General features: G+C 42.8%; 1 protein-coding gene across 1 annotated transcript in view; it reads left to right on the forward strand.

The window, feature by feature from the left end:
- Positions 1 to 3,916: 3,916 nt before the first annotated feature.
- Positions 3,917 to 15,435, forward strand: part of ISYNA1 (inositol-3-phosphate synthase 1) — a 162,983-nt gene continuing 151,464 nt past the window's right edge. Inside the window, exon 1 of the mRNA XM_040417639.1 lies at positions 3,917 to 4,145. The gene's annotated coding sequence lies outside the window, so the exon portion shown is untranslated. The remainder of the gene's footprint in view (positions 4,146 to 15,435) is intronic.

Genomic DNA, 15,435 nt, shown 5'->3' on the forward strand with positions numbered 1-15,435 from the left:
CAGAATTTATTGTGCTACATGTCTTTGATTAAAAAAAATCCAATAAGTGTATATTTATTGGTTTGTGCAAAAAATTATAGCGTTTACAAACTATGGTACAAAAATGTGAATTTCTGCATTTTGAAGCAGCCCTGACTTTCTGAGCACCTGTCATGTTTCTTGAGGTGCTAGAATGCCAGGATAGTATAAATACCCCCCAAATGACCCCATTTTAGAAAGAAGACACCCCAAAGTATTCGCGGAGGGGCATGGTGAGTTTATGTATGATTTAATTTTTTTTCACAAGTTAGCAGAAAATGACACTTTCTGAGAAAAAAAATAATAATAAAGTTTCCATTTCTGCTAACTTCTGGCAAAAAAAATAAAAAATCTCCCACAGACTCACTATGCCCCTCAGTGAATACCTTGGGGTGTCTACTTTCCCAAATGGGGTCATTTGTGGGGTGTGTTTACTGTTCTGGCATTTTGGGCGGGGCTAAATTGTGAGCAACCCTGTAAAGCCTAAAGGTACTCATTGGAATTTCAGCCCCTTTACGCACCTAGGCTGCAAAAAAAGTGTCACACATGTGGTATCGCCGTTCTCAGAAGAAGTAGGGCAATGTGTTTTGGGGTGTATTTTTACATATACCCATGCTGGGTGAGAGAAATATCTCTGTAAATTGACAACTTTGTATAAAAAAAATTTAAAAGTTGTCATTTACAGAGATATTTCTCACACACAGTATGGGTATATGTAAAAATACACCCCAAAGCACATTGCCCTACTTCTTCTGAGTACGGCGATACCACATGTGTGACGCTTTTTTGTAGCCTAGGTGCACAAAGGGGCCCAAATTCCAATGAGTACCTTTAGGATTTCACAGGGCATTTTTTTACGCATTTGGATTACAAACTACTTCTCACGCTTTAGGGCCCCTAAAATGCCAGGGCAGTATAAATACCCCACAAGTGACCCCATTTTGGAAAGAAGACACCCCAAGGTATTCCGTGAGGGGCATGGCAAGTTCCTAGAAGATTTTTTTTTTGGCACAAGTTAGCGGAAATTTTATTTTATTTTTTTCTTACAAAGTCTTACAAAGTTCCATTAACTTGGGACAAAAAATAAAATTGCCAATTAGGGTTTGCCAGCACCTCCGGGATACTAAGGGCTCTATGGGCCTGTGAATGTGGTGGCTGCGACAGGGGGAGTTAATGCCCGTGCCACCGTACCAGCTTGAACTGCCCTTCTGGTGCTTGCCACTTTACCAGGGAATACGGCAGTGCTGGTAGAAGGTCCAGGATGTGCTGCGCTGCTGGTGTATGCCGCACCATAAAAAAGATCAGCGCTAGCACCACTCTGCTGCAAATGAGGCTCATCGTGCGGGGTAGGCAGAACACTGACATGGGGTCGGGTACGTCTGACCGTAGCAGGGACCTCAACCTCGTCATCTTCACTAGCGGTTAGAGTGCCACTGCTGTCTACAGGTTCATATTCTGAACCACTGGATTCAGCGGGTGATGCGTCCCCATCGCTTTCATCCATCAGGGCCAGAATCCTGTAGGCCTCTTCAGTGGAATACCCCTTTTTTGCCATTTTGGACTAACTAAATTTAGGGGGTACTCCTCTGAGACTACCCAGGAAAAAGAGCAAACCTACCTAGTAAAAAGGAGTGCTTGCGAAGTAAAGCTGCGATCGCTAATAAAGATCCAAAAAGCTCCAAAGTGATCTTTATAGCGGCGCAGTGATTTTACGGTGTTTTTGCAGTGATCAGAAAAAAAATCATTCTGTCACTGCGGTGGGGCGGACTGAACGCAAGTGTGCGCACAAGATCAGGCCTGATCGGGCGAACATTGTGTTTTTTGAAGAGCCTAAGGTGACCCTAATGTACTTATATAGATCTGATTGCGATCAGTCTTGATCACTTACAGATACTATATAGTACTAGTGCTGATTAGCGACAGCGATTACGCTAATTAGCAACTAATCAGTGACTGCGGTGCGCTGGGCGCTAACTACCTAACAAGTAGCTAACTACCTGGCGATGATGAGGGACCCTTACAGGGGGGTGATCAATGACAGGGGGGTGATCAGGGAGTCTATATGGGGTGATCAGGGGTTAATAAGGGGTTAATAAGTGACAGGGGGGGGGGTGTAGTGTATGTGTGGTGATTGGTGCTACTTACAGAGCTGCCTGTGTCCTCTGGTGGTCGATCCAAGCAAAAGGGACCACCAGAGGACCAGGCAGCAGGTATATCAGACGCTATTTACAAAATAGCATCTGATATACTAATTTCATTGGATCTTTTAAAAATCTACAGCCTGCCAGCCAATGATCGCTGCCGGCAGGCTGTAGTTAAACTTGTTCCCGTGGCTCTGATGTGAACGCGCGCGCGTCATCGAGACCTGAGAGCACCACCGTCCTGACGCCTATCGGCGTTAGTGTGACGGGAGGTGGTTAAGCAGAACCCCAAGGGGGATTACATGAAGAAATACAAATAAAAAGCCCAATCTCAAAAGTAGTAACCACAGACCAACAGTCTGAGAGTAAGAAATATGAGAGCATGATGGGGAATTGTGGAAGAGGGGAGAAAGCCACAGGAAGACACCTCTGGCAGCTACTTCCTGGAAAAAAAACAATTGAGCAGATACAATCCAGGGTCAAAAGGCTCCTATACATATTAGGTAATATTAGGTAATCAGTTGCTCATGCCAAAATCTGCAAGTTTGATAATGATCTGTGCCTCTCTGTGATCTTTTTACTACAAAATCATGGTGACAACTTTATCTCTGTGATTTTGTAGTAAAAAGATCAAAGAGAGGAAAGAGCATTATCAATCATGTTACTGCTCCGTGTCTCTGCTGTCCAGAGCACGGCTTGGCTCTCTTTCACGCAGAAGATTACCTGCACGGCATCCGCTTGTGTGAAAGAGCCCTTAAGCACTATCACATGGACTCTGGACATGTTCTCATCATGCATCAGCTGAGCTAAGGGTTAGTGGGTTTTGGTTTATCTCGTATATCTTTTTTTTTTAAATGTTATCATATATGGGTGTATATATGACACACACAAGAAAAGACTCCGTAAAAGTGGCCTGTGTTAAACTATTTGCAGCATTAAAAATTATTTAATAATTTACCTTTCCCGCTACTCTCAACAGCTACTTCATATGCACTGAATAAGGGAATTAACTAACCAAAGTGTGGCAATATGCAAGTGTATACAAGAAGGCAAAATACTGGTGTACATGTATGGCAACCATAAGAGAGATTGTTGCATATTCCTAGAGAGTTCTCATACCACATGTGTCTTTGAATGCACTTAGTGTAAACTGTATTATTGTGTTAAAGAGAACCTATCATCGCTAAATGTAGTGTAATCTGCAGGCAGCATGTTATAGAGCAGGAGAAACTGAGCAGATGGTTATATATTTTTGCCGGAAAAGAGTCCGTAAAACTTGTAATTTATATCTATGCTTTTTCTAAGTTAAGACCATCCACCATGAACAGCTTTCAGCACATGGTGAAGGTGTTATCAGTGATTGATTGCATTCTCTGTGTACGTGTTGTCGTGAAGTGCACGGTAGAGGTGTGGAGCAGGTGTCTATCTCACTCAGTTTCCAGTTTAGTTGGGTGAGGTAGCAGAAATCCAGAGATGTCATTTGCTTCGGCAAGACATAGCCTGCTGGAGATTGTTTTGTTAAGTTATATGGGCTGGATTTCTTTGGACTAGGAAACAGTTTGGTAGTGGGAGTCTCTCCGTCCACACCCCTGGCCCAAGGTGAGGCCAGCTGTGATAATCACTCAGGGATAAATCAATCCTCAGTGTGTACGTGTTGGGGGGGGGGGGGGGGGGGGAGAAGGAATTTTGGAATTGAGAAGGAAGCCTGCAGAGACTCTGTGTGGGTTCCAGCCAGGGGGGGGAGGGGGGAGCCACAAAGCTGAGGAAAGCCTGAGTTAAGGGGGGCCTGGTGATGCCTGGAGGGGTGGCAAGTGGTAAGAGTCAGGAGGACTGTTGAACCGTATCCCTCCCAAGGTATTGTGTGCTCACCGTCACGAGGACTGGTGAACTGAGACCCCAATAGGTATGGATTGGTCAGAGCTAAGAAGTTGTCTGACAGCATGGCTGAGCGAAGCCGAATACCGCAGCATGAACACTGACCTAGAGGTGAGATATGAAAAACCTCTGTATCCTAGCGGGGCAAAGATTTATTGTTTTGTGTTGATGTAACATTTTGTGATGTGACGCTGCGACTTCACCATGCCAAGTGATGCCAAACTTGGAAGTTTGATGTTCTGTGTGACAAATAAAGCACTGTTTGAGCTTGAAAACCCCTTGTTTGATGAGAAGTCTGTCATCGCTGCCCCAAGCAGAGAGATTGATCCTTACAGTGTATATACATAGATATCTCTCAGTTACTAATAATTATACAAAGGGATGGTTTTATCAGTAATTGATCACATTTTTTGTGTTAGTGTGTATATATACATAGCTGTCAGTCAGTGATAATTGTACTCGAAGGTGGTATTATAAGTGATATCATGCTCTGTGTAAGTGTTTATACAGCGATAGCTGTCAGTCACTGGTAGTTGTACACGGGGGAGATGTTATCAGTGATTGATAACATTCTCTGTGTAAATTTGTATACAGAGATAGCTAGTGGTCACTGATGTACACTGTGGAGGTGTTATCAGTGATTGATGGCATTCTCTGTGTAAGTGTGTTCACAGGGGTAGCTTTAACTTAGAAGAAGCACAGATATAAATGTATAAATTACAAGTTTGACCCACAAAAATATATATCAATATGCACAGCTTCTACTGCTCTATAACAACCTGTCTGCAGTTTGCACAGCATTTTATGTTGACTGTTCCTCTTATGTATGTAAGACCATGCTGACATACAAAGCATTTAGAAAGTCTTCTGACCCTTTCACTTTTTTCACATTTTGTTATGTTGTGGCATTGTGCTAAAAAATAAAGTTTTTCCCCATCATTATGAACTCATTGCCCCATAATGAAACTAAAATGTGAAAACAGAATGTTCAAAATCTTTGCTAATTTATTAAAAAGGAAAAATTTAAATATTGCATATTCAGACCCTTTACTCCGTACTTAGCTGAAGCACCTTTTGGCAGTGATTACATCCTCCAGTTTTCTTGGGTATGATGCTACAAGGCTTGCAGACATAGATTTGGGGATTTTCTGCTATTCTTCTCTGCAGATCCTCTCAAGTTCTGACAGGTTGAATGGAGAACATCAGTGAAGCCACTCAAGGACATTTACAGAGTTGTCCCTAAGCCACTACTGTGTTGTCTTGGCTGTGTGCTCAGGATTAGTGATGAGCTAATCGACTTCGGATGAAACATCCGAAGTCTATTCGCATAAAACTTAACTCAAATATTGTACGGAGCAGAAGCACCGTACAGTATTAGAATGTATTGTCTCCGATGAGCCGAATTTATTGCTTGGCGAAGTCTCGTGAGACTTCGTGCAATAACTTCAAAAATTAGATTGTACTGTAAAAAAAACATTTCCCGAGTTCAGGTTCCGTGCCAAGTGATACCTTGAAACTGGACCCGAGTTCGGGAAATTTATTTTTTACAGTACAAATTAATTTATGACTTCGTGAAGCAATAACTTTGGCTCATCAGAGCCAATACATTCTAATACTGTACGGAGCTCCTGCTCCATCCAGTTTTAGAACAAAGTTTTATGCTAATTGACTGGGGCCGAACAGCAATCTGGTAATGCAGAGAGATCTGGCAGGCTGTTCCCCTGCCGGGACAGCCTGCCAGAGATGTATAACGCAAGTGTGAAACAAGCCTTAGGCTGGCTTTACACGTTCAGGTTTTTGGATTCAAAACCCCGGAGTTGATTAGAAACAAAAAAGAGAAGTATTATCCGTTCTCTCCCTTGAGACCTGGTTTTAGCTGCAAAAACTGCATCTAAAAACCTGAATGTGTAAACCCAGCCTAATAGATGTCAATTCAGTCTATGTGAATGGATAAGCCAAGCACAGTTGTGGCCATCAAACACCAGTGTTTGCCTCCCACTCCATTCTGAATCACCTTGAAGAGAATCTGTTGGGCATTGGTACTGAATTAGAGTTGTCGCATCAGAGTAAATCCTTTTAAAATATCTAGCCACTGGCTATTATGTTTCTGGCACTCCTGGCAAACTGCTATTTTTGCTAGGGAAAGTGGTGGATAGCCATTATGTGGTAGCCATTTCGATGAATGATCATCCATGTAATGCAAGGACAGTTGTGCCAAAATGGGAGCTGATCGTACAGAGCAACTGAATGTTCTGACTTAGAGTGGGGGCACATCAAGTTTCTATGGGGTTGACAGAGCAATTTTATACTGCTAAAACACTATAGAGAGGAAGAGGCTAGCATTATGAATGCTAGCTAGGGCTTCTAGTATTTTAGTTGTGCATAAAAACTGGAACTTTTACAAGGAGAACCATTTCTATTCTGTGTCTTGTGCCAAGTTATAAGATTACATAAATCTTTCAGTAAGGTCTCATTCACCTGTGCTGTGGTCCGCAATGCGTGGGCACCAGCAGTGTGAATCCTGTATTGTGGCGCAGACCCATTACCTTGAAAGAGACCATGATCTGCAATATGCAATATATACGGCAAATGATAGGACACATCCTATCTTTTGCAGTGCAGAGGCATGGACTAGGGTGGCCACAGGTCTAGTTTAAGGCCGGACAGTCCAGCTTTCAGACTCCCTGGCCTCCGTCCAGCGCAGGGCCTGGACAGAGGCAGGGATGTCCTCCTTTTCAGTAGCTCATGCTCAGACAGCAGCACTGTGTAGTCTGAGCGTGAGCTGCAGAAACATATTAACTGACTGAGGCTTCTCTCACCTCCAGTCAGTCACTAGAGCCGGCAGACATGGCAGACTGAGGGGGAGAGAAGCACCCCGGCTGCCACCAGCTCACCTTCCCTTCTGAAAGTTCCCCCCCCCACCCTTTTTTCGGCCAGCAATGGGGGCATGGCTTGACAGAGCCGGCGGCGTGATTTAGCCGTTCGGGGGTGTGGCTGGTGAGGTTCGGCTTTCTGGTGTGAAGCCAGTGGCCAACCTAGCATGGACCCAAAAACCCATGGATGCGCCGCCGTGGTCTTCCGATCTATGCCTTTGCTCCGCACTGCGCTGCATCTGTGATACAGGATTCACATGGCCTGTGCCCATATAGTGCAGATCTGCCATTTGCGGTCGTGTGAATGAGCCCTTATGATGTGGTGGTTTTATGTAATGGATGTGCATTTTTAGCACAGACAGATCTTTATAAAGGGCATCTGGAGCTCTGTTTAAAAAAATATTAAAGAACATTAAGTTGACTGTGATGATTGCCATAAGCAAAAGGAGTAAAGGAGTGATTCCCAGCTCCTAAAATGGTGGTATATTGCTTGGATATGCCATCACTTTATGATTGGTGGTGAACTAACTTCTGGGACCTTGATTGATGATCTTGAGATTGATGCTATAGAACTGTGGCCCCACCACAATCTCTCACTGTGCAGTGGTGCCTGCAGGGGAACTACAGCACAGCTCCATTCAAATAGGGTCTATTACTTTCCCTGACATTTCCTATTTTGTAAATAATTCTATCCCACATGAAATGACCAATCTGGGCCATTTATTCTTATGACTATTGTGCCATTTCTCTATTATTTCTGCTAGAAGTTTATGAAAGAATTGCTAACTGGGTGTTGCCAGTGAGGGATGGGGGTGTCCCTGCACAATCTGACACTATCCAATCAGTGCTGCCGGTGTCTGGTTACACCTAGCTGTAAATTTATTCATAAACCTTTATCAGGGATAATAGTGGAATGGCACAACATAGAGACATAAGAATAGATGCTTCAGAATTGTTATTTAACCAATCATTAGTAACAGGAGTCGTCCCGGAAGATTGGAAATTGGCAAATGTCGTGCCCATTCACAAGAAAGGTAGTAGGGAGGAATCGAGCAACTATAGACCAGTGAGTCTGACATCAATAGTAGGCAAATTAATGGAAACCCTTTTAAAGGATAGGATTGTGGAACATCTAAAATCCCATGGATTGCAAGATGAAAAACAACATGGGTTTACTTCAGGGAGATCATGTCAAACAAATCTTATAGATTTTTTTGACTGGGTGAATAAAATAATAGACGGTGGAGGTGCAGTAGACATCGCATATCTAGATTTTAGTAAGGCTTTTGACACTGTCCCACATAGAAGACTTATCAATAAACTGCAGTCATTGAGCATGGACTCCCATATTGTTGAGTGGATTAGGCAGTGGCTGAGTGACAGACAACAGAGGGTTGTAGTCAATGGAGAACATTCAAAACAAGGTAATGTTACCAGTGGGGTTCCACAGGGATCTGTACTGGGACCGATTTTGTTTAATATCTTCATAAGTGATATTGCAAAAGGCCTCGCTGGTAAGGTTTCTCTTTTTGCTGATGACACAAAGATATGTAACAGGGTTGATGTTCCTGGAGGGAAACGCCAAATGGAAAAGGATTTAGGAAAACTAGAAGAATGGTCAGAACTCTGGAAACTGAAATTTAATGTGGATAAGTGCAAGATAATGCACCTGGGGCGTAAAAACCCAAGGGCAGAATATAGAATATTTGACACAGTCCTGACCTCAGTATCTGAGGAAAGGGATTTAGGAGTAATTATTTCAGAAGACTTAAAGGTGGGAAGACAATGTAATAGAGCAGCACGAAATGCCAGCAGAATGCTTGGATGTATAGGGAGAGGTATAAGCAGTAGAAAGAGTGAAGTGCTTATGCCGCTGTACAGAACACTGGTGAGACCTCACTTGGAGTATTGTGCGCAGTACTGGAGGCCATATCTCCAGAAGGATATAGATACTCTAGAGAGAGTTCAGAGAAGAGCTACTAAACTAGTACATGGATTGCAGGATAAAACTTACCAGGAAAGGTTAAAGGACCTTAATATGTATAGCTTGGAAGAAAGAAGAGACAGAGGGGATATGATAGAAACTTTTAAATACATAAAGGGAATCAACTCGGTAAAGGAAGAGAGCATATTTAAAAGAAGAAAAACTACCACAAGAGGACACAGTTTTAAATTAGAGGGGCAAAGGTTTAAAAGTAATATAAGGAAGTATTACTTTACTGAGAGAGTAGTGGATGCATGGAATAGCCTTCCTGCAGAAGTGGTAGCTGCAAATACAGTGAAGGGGTTTAAGCATGCATGGGATAGGCATAAGGCCATCCTTCATATAAGATAGGGCCGGGGGCTATCCATAGTATTCAGTATATTGGGCAGACTAGATGGGCCAAATGGTTCTTATCTGCCGACACATTCTATGTTTCTATGTTTCTATGTTATTACCGCATTTTCCGCCCTATAAGACGCATCGGCCCATAAGACGTATGTTTTTGAGGAGGAAAATAAGAAAAGAAAATATTTTGAACCAAAAGGTGTGCTTTTGGTGGTTTTGAACAAATGGTGGTCTGTGGATGGCACTGTTATGGGGTCATCTGTGGGTGGCACTGTTATGGGGGCATCTGTGGGTGGCACTGTTATGGGGGCATCTGTGGGTGGCACTGTTATGGGGGCATCTGTGGGTGGCACTGTTATGGGGGCATCTGTGGGTGGCACTGTTATGGGGGCATCTGTGGATGGCACTGTTATGGGGGCATCTGTGGATGGCACTGTTATGGGGGCATCTGTGGATGGCACTGTTATGGGGGGCATCTGTGGATGGCATGACACTGCTATGGCGGGCATCTGTGGATGGCATGACACTGCTATGGCGGGCATCTGTGGATGGCATGACACTGCTATGGGGGGCATCTGTGGATTGCCTTACACTGCTATGGGGGGCATCTGTGGATGGCATGACACTGCTATGGGGGGCATCTGTGGATGGCATGACACTGCTATGGGGGGCATCTGTGGATGGCATGACACTGCTATGGGGGGCATCTGTGGATGGCATGACACTGCTATGGGGTCAGAGCGGGAGAAGAAAAGGAGAGGGTTAGTCACTAGACCTTCGGGTCGAGGGTCCGGGAATAACTTTGCAGGGCGCAAAAGGAGGGCAAACTAGGGGGGGGGGGGCAGAAGAAGGTTCTGCTAATTTTGGCAAAAATAAAGGTTGAGTATAGGCGGGCAGGCTGCCACTGGTCTCAACCTAACCTTGATGACCTCAGGGTAGGTGATAGAGAAGAAAAATGGTGTTGTGTAGAAACGCTAAAAAAAGACCAGGGGGAGGCGCCAAAATCCCTTAGATACGGATTGAGATTGTGTGGATCCCTTCAATAGAATCTATGGAGCCTGTGGTACTTACATACTCTAAGAGGGTGTGTGCCCTCAGAATCAGAGAATATAAAATCAAGTACTAATGTAAATAATAACGTATAAAATCAAAAATATTAGTGACTCACTTCACCCAGGAGGGTAATGTGGGATAAAGCTCAAGACACCCACACCACACCTCCTGCGCCTGGGTCGCCCGTAAAATCGGACAAAAAACACTCAGGAGTCTTTTTCTTTCCTTTTATTCCAAAGCCAGGGTAGGGGGAGTGGACAGCTCAACGCGTTTCGGGGCCTCTAGATGAGTCCCCTTCATCAGGAGCAGATACTATCACAATGAGAGGCAATCGAGTTTAAATAGCAAAAAAAAACAAACACCAAAACACTTTCAATGATGTCACTTCCGGTATCTGTGTGCGTTCCATGATGGAACGCACCGGAAGTTATGTCCCACAAATCGTCAGATAAAAAAATACCAAGTTAAAGTTAATAAGCATGTAGATTTAACAAAGAAAAAAAACAAAAAAAAAAACATATGGGGATGTAGCATAATATCCGAGGTACCGCACGCTGCGGTCCTCCGGTGTCTCCATTCGTCTTATCATTACGTACAGTGCGCTCCCTGTGGAACGCATCCCGGACTTCCGGTGCGTTCCACAATGGAACGCATCCGGACCGGAAGTGCGCTCGGAAAGGATAACAACTCCTTCTCTCTTTTAAAAAATGCAACCAAGGGGTGGCGGTCATCAAGGGATGGAGTATCCTATGGCCCAAAATAGGGATTTTGATTGGAAATATCACTATTGGAGAATAGTGGGGGCAAAGCCACGTGATTGAGTACCCAGTCACATGATTGGTAACTCGTATCACTAGTCCAACCCTGTTTGGTATTGACATGACTTAGTGGACCATAATATTATATATTCCATTGATTAAAATTATGTATTCTATTGATTAAAACTCTGGGGGACTAGCCTGGGATATATTGATGGGATATATTGTGTTCCTGCAATTCGCCTGGGGGGACGTATATCTGGTTAGATATATACCTCCACAAAGATTATGAACTTGTTAGGGGTATCTCAATAGTATTTCTTTAGTAATTAGAGTATTCCAAACTTTCGTTTAGGCCGAAAGGAGATAGAGTATTCAGTGTATATATCCAATACATCTCCTTCCGACATAATTGTTGGTAGGATGACGTGATGGTCTCCAGAGGAGTCACTGTAAGACCAGTTATAGAGCCATCATGTAGTTCGGAGAAATGGCGCGATACGCTATGTGTTGGAACTTTGCGTTTGATGTTAGAACGATGTTCGCACATTCTCTCCCTTAAGGTTTGAGTAGTCCTACCAATGTATTTTAGGCCACAGGGACACCTGAGGAGATATATGATGATTTTCATCCCACAGTTTAGTTCTTGTTTAAGGGCCCACATTCCTGATAGACCTCCTATTTCAATTTCTCTTGTGCCATGAGTAATCATTGCACAACATTTACATTTTTTGACCCCACATTTAAAACACCCTTTTCTTGTTGAGGGAGGAAGGATTGTTTTGTTGGGTGCTCGCAGTTTGGGGCAGGAGGGGGCAATGATATTTTTAATCGTTTGTGCCCTTCTAAATGTGATGGACGGCAGTTTGGGGAGTACATTTTTTAGAATAGGGTCTTTGAGCAGAATGTTCCAATGTTTCATGAGTACCTTTCTGATATTCTGGTGGTCTTTATTGTACCTAGTGATGAGATTATATTGATATCCTTTTGAGGTCGGTGGTTTTTGGGGGGGCTTGTTTCAAAGCTTCTTTTTGGTCTAATTTCAGAATCCTCTGAGACGAAGCCTTGATCAAACTTTTTAGATAGCCCTTATCCAAAAAGCGATCTTTCAGGACTCCAAGTTGTGTTTTCAAAGTCTTTTCATCGGAGCAATTTCTCCGGATTCTCTTCATTTGTCCATATGGTAAATTCCTTTTCCATTTTGTATGGTGGCAGCTATAGTATTCGAGGTAGCTATTAGCATCCACCTTTTTGAAGGGGGTACTAGTAGTGATCTTATTTGCAACGAATTCAATATGTAGGTCCAGAAATGTTGATACCTTGGAGTCAAAATCACATGTGAACTGAAGACCCCAATCATTCTGGTTTATCATAAACATAAATGATGTCAAATCTTCAGTGCTGCCACCCCAAATGAAGATAATGTCGTCAATATAGCGACGGTAAAAAACCACATCCTTATGGGATTGGAGACCTATTTTTTCCTCAGAGGCCCACAAACAAGTTTGCATAGGATGGTGCAAATTTTATACCCATAGCGGTACCCCTGGTTTGAATATAGAATGTCTCATTAAAGATAAAATAATTGTGTTCCAGAATGAATTCAATTGATTTTATAATGAAGTCTTTCTGGATGAGAGGCATTCCAGGGTCAAGTTCGAGGAAGTGTTTTTCTGCGCGTACTCCCAGATCATGCCGAATATTGCTATATAAGGACGCCACATCTAGCGTGACCCAAGTGTAATCTTCCTTCCAATCTATACTATTGAGGATATTAATAAGGTCTGAAGAGTCTCTTAGATAGGAAGGGAGTTTCTGTACGTATTTCTGCAAAAAAGTGTCAACATAGGCTGAGAGGTTTGAGGTGAGAGAGTTTATACCTGAAATGATCGGTCTGCCAGGTGGGTTAGTGAGAGACTTATGGATCTTTGGCAGAAAATAAAAGCGAGCTGTAGTGGGGTGATTGGTGGTAAGAAATATTTTTTCTTTTTTGTCGATGATATTTTTTCACCCCCATTCCGTTATCGCGCAAAAGAACAAAAAACGATTCAGGGGATGCAGAGGGGGAAGAACCAAACACTCCAAGGAGAAAAAAAACAAATCCCTCATTGCAGCAATAAACAATCTGACACCATAGCTACTACCACATAGGCAGAACCCACTAGCGACCAACAGCATGACCCATTAAAAGATACTAGAGGAATATTTAATTTATCCAAATATGAACTTAAACCAGACAAACTTTATTCTGCTTTCCAGACGAACTTTATTCTGCTTAGCAAGGGACTCTCTTTCTGCCCAACCAATTGCCCTGACCCTTTCAAACTTTTTGTTGACACTGAAAAGACATTTCACTATCAAAAGTCTTAGCCACATCTAGCGTGACCCAAGTGTAATCTTCCTTCCAATCTATACTATTGAGGATATTAATAAGGTCTGAAGAGTCTCTTAGATAGGAAGGGAGTTTCTGTACGTATTTCTGCAAAAAAGTGTCAACATAGGCTGAGAGGTTTGAGGTGAGAGAGTTTATACCTGAAATGATCGGTCTGCCAGGTGGGTTAGTGAGAGACTTATGGATCTTTGGCAGAAAATAAAAGCGAGCTGTAGTGGAGTGATTGGTGGTAAGAAATATTTTTTCTTTTTTGTCGATGATATTTTTTCACCCCCATTCCGTTATCGCGCAAAAGAACAAAAAACGATTCAGGGGATGCAGAGGGGGAAGAACCAAACACTCCAAGGAGAAAAAAAACAAATCCCTCATTGCAGCAATAAACAATCTGACACCATAGCTACTACCACATAGGCAGAACCCACTAGCGACCAACAGCATGACCCATTAAAAGATACTAGAGGAATATTTAATTTATCCAAATATGAACTTAAACCAGACAAACTTTATTCTGCTTTCCAGACGAACTTTATTCTGCTTAGCAAGGGACTCTCTTTCTGCCCAACCAATTGCCCTGACCCTTTCAAACTTTTTGTTGACACTGAAAAGACATTTCACTATCAAAAGTCTTAGCCTAGGAGAGAGGGAAAACCCAATACCACTATTCGATATCAATACCAACAATGCCACCAAAGAGGCTTCCTGGAGTATAGAAGGAGGGTTTCCACTTCACCAAAAATGAAGGTTCTACATGTATTCCATCAGGTTTGAAGAAAAAATCATCTTTCTATCCATTAGAGAGTAGAGGCCCCCACTTAGAGAGTTTCCTTATTATGGTCCTAGACGACCTAAAAACCCTGAAAAAAACTCGAGCCCCACCACCTTCAAATAATCTCAATGCCCGAGAGAAAAGAGCGTTATTGGAACTAAAGAAAAATAAAGAAATTGTGATAAAAAACGCCGATAAGGGAGGGGGGATTGTGATTATGGATCTCGATTACTATATAAGGGTACTTTCACACTAGCGTTTTTCTTTTCCGGTGCTGAGTTCCGTCCTAGGGGCTCAAATCCGGAAAAGAACTGATCAGTTTTATCCCCCATGCATTCTGAATGGAGAGTCCGTCCTTCAGGATGTCTTCAGTTCAGACTTTTTGACTGATCAGGCTTTTCAGAAAAACGTAGCATGCTGTATTTTTACCTCCGGCCAAAAATCCTGAACACTTTGACTGAACGCCGGATCCGGTCTTTTTCCCATTGACTTGCATTAACGCCGGATCTGGCGCTGTGTGTTCAGTCAAACTGGATCCGGCTTTTGCATGTTAAACCCGAAAAATGTGAAAAAAAAAGCATTTTTTCATTGTGATCAAAATCCTGATCAGGATTCAAATGTAATCCGTTTTCACACGTTTTTCCGGATCCGGCGGGCAGTCCCGGTGTCAGAATTGAACGCCGGATTAAAACAACGCCTAAGAGAATCAAAAAGAATTTTGGCAGATCAAGCTTACTACAGAGTTCTTGCAGAAGACCCTACCCTAAATTAAAAAAAAACACTACAAGAATTATTAGACTCTGGTTGTAATCAAAATATCATTGACAAAAAAGAAAAAATATTTCTTACCACCAATCACCCCACTACAGCTCGCTTTTATTTTCTGCCAAAGATCCATAAGTCTCTCACTAACCCACCTGGCAGACCGATCATTTCAGGTATAAACTCTCTCACCTCAAACCTCTCAGCCTATGTTGACACTTTTTTGCAGAAATACGTACAGAAACTCACTTCCTATCTAAGAGACTCTTCAGACCTTATTAATATCCTCAATAGTATAGATTGGAAGGAAGATTACACTTGGGTAACGCTAGATGTGGCGTCCTTATAGCAATATTCGGCATGACCTGGGAGTACGCGCAGAAAAACACTTCCTCGAACTTGACCCTGGAATGCCTCTCATCCAGAAAGACTTCATTATAAAATCAATTGAATTCATTCTGGAACACA

The sequence above is a fragment of the Bufo bufo genome, chromosome 2 (genome assembly GCF_905171765.1).
Source record: "Bufo bufo chromosome 2, aBufBuf1.1, whole genome shotgun sequence".
NCBI lineage: Eukaryota > Metazoa > Chordata > Amphibia > Anura > Bufonidae > Bufo > Bufo bufo.